Here is a 2,492-nt window from a genome sequence, read left to right on the forward strand (position 1 = left end):
ATGTCTAACATACAAACTATACATATAAATAAAGATAGACTCCTAAAGTAATAAAGCAGTTGAAGTGTTTTAAATGGAATTAGTCTGCATCTTAAACTTTTACATGAGGTCAGAGCCTACTGAGCTCTGAGCCAAGTGTCTGGCTCTTGCCTTTCATTTCCAAAGGGAATTTGATAGATGCAGGCTGCCCTAATCCAAAACTGGTAATAATATTCACACCTCTAAACATATTCTTAGTGGCAGAACTCCCTCATGCTTGACATTCATTGTCTTCCTTAGGTAATTCCAGATATCAAAGCTGTGGCTACGTGTCTTTCTGGATTTGTATGCTCAACATCCACCATGTGCAGCTGGGTGCTGTCCATCCAGCCAAAGGATGAGCCTGCAGCTCCAGCAGGAACTTTTCCCCATGGCACTACAGAAGGGACCAGCTGTGCTGGACACTTCTTGGCTTTTTCTCAGTGAAGAAGAGGCCAAATCTTGCTTTTCGTGTTTCCTCTATCACATCTTTCTGAGGGCTGGTGGGGGTCAAATGTTGTCTCCTTTGCCAAGATGAGGTTTTTCACACAAACCACCTCAGAGGGTGTTAATGTAGACCAAGGAAACCACGTTGGTCTGCAGATCCTTCCAGCTGAGGGTTTCAGCATGAATCTCTCACACATGAATGGTCATAATTCAGTTAAATTCCATTACAAGGGGAACAACTGGCTTTTCTACATGTGTGGTTTTGTCTCACAGAGGCTTTAACAGAAAAATAGAACATTTTAAGTAACTGCTTTGGTGAAAAATGTGCCCATACATCTGCCAGTCAGGAAGATGGAGAATTTACTTCATTTCACAAGCAATAATCATACCCCTAACATGCTGCTCCTGTCTCCATCTCGTGGGCTGCCTCTCCCAGAGATGCCAGCAGTGTTGTCAGACTCTGAAAGGGCTGAGGGAAAGTCCTGGAGACTGGAAAGCAGACTCCATTATTGTCCATCACTCATCATTGGTAGCTGCTGGGTGATTGCAGGGCCATGAATTCTCCTCTGCAGGGACAGAAAGGCCTCATTTGAAAATATAAATGTTATGTTGGTCTAGCCCAAAAGTCATCCTGTTACAATGAATTAGCTGGTCATCTGCAAAAATTCCTGCTAAGCAAATACATAAAAAAGCCTGTTACCTGGGCACACATAATTACACCCATTTTGGTACAAGCTGCCTAACCAAGAGGGTTTGCAAGTCAAAAGTCTCTATCACTGCCAGGCCCAGAAATGGCTGGGTATTCCAACCTGTGCACCACTTGCAAAAAAAATACAGTTTCAATGTTTTTGAAGAGGAAAATATTCTCAAATAATGTAACGCTGAAATGACCAAAGGAGGGTTACATGTGTATGAATACAAGGGGGTGATGTGCATTTGCTCAGCCTCAGAAATTCCATATATATATTTCTAACCTCTAAATAAAAAAAAATTGGTAAATATGCCCAAATGCAGCAGCAGTCAGCATTTATGAGCCGTGAAGCCACCAAGCCTCATCCTCAACAGGGTTAAATTGTCTTCATTCCATCAGAACCACGTGGCAATGCTGCTTCCACTCACCTGGGTTTGGGTTTGCTCCTCAAAAATGCTCCTCCAAAACCAAACTGCTGTTTCAGAGCAAAAACCCTCACAGACTTCAGTGGGAATCTGGATCAGTCATAGTTCAGGCAATCAGTCTGGAATCATGCAAAGCAGGAGCAATTACATGAGTTCTGTCATTCCCATTACTCAGGTTTTATATTTTCTTCTTGGAGGGAGATGGGAAGGAAACCTTTTATCTTGGTGAAGAGTGTTACAGTGACAGCAAAGGGGAAAAAAAGCAACTGTGCCTTTGGAAAACACATTTTCATTACAATGTACTAACACACATCACAGAAATAATATATGTTTGTGATGACAAAGTATTCCCACCACTCCACTGCTGAATTTGGTGTACAGGTGGGGAAAAGAAAAGAGAGATGTTCTGGATTAAAAATGCTCTCCCAGACTTACCTTTACTGGGATTTTATTTGCTTTCTGCCCTGCAGTGTGCTCGGGGGGATGCACTGCTGTGACTCCCAAGTGGTGCTGCAGGAATTCGTGCACTCTTCAATATCCTTTTCAAAGGTTTTTCCTGCCTGCCCTGTATGTTTACAGCACAAAGCAATGTACACCATGTAGAGGTGCATGGAAAAGAAGAGGTGAAGTTTCAGGAATCATCCCTTTCCCGAAAAAATTCCACACCTGCTGGGATGCCCCACACATTACCCATAATAATATTACTTTTTTTTCTAGCAAGGAGCAATTTTATCCTTGATCATACAAACTACTGAATGGGCTTTGCTGTGAAATTATGAACCAGATTAATTTGACATCATCCCTGGGCATTTTCATCCCATAAGGTAAAAGGCAACTAATTTCCTTGCAGTGGTCGTGGTCTTTCCTTTTCCTCATCACACCGTTGCAAATTGATGTTACACCCAGGGCAG

Source organism: Parus major, chromosome 11, assembly GCF_001522545.3.
Source record: "Parus major isolate Abel chromosome 11, Parus_major1.1, whole genome shotgun sequence".
Lineage (NCBI taxonomy): Eukaryota > Metazoa > Chordata > Aves > Passeriformes > Paridae > Parus > Parus major.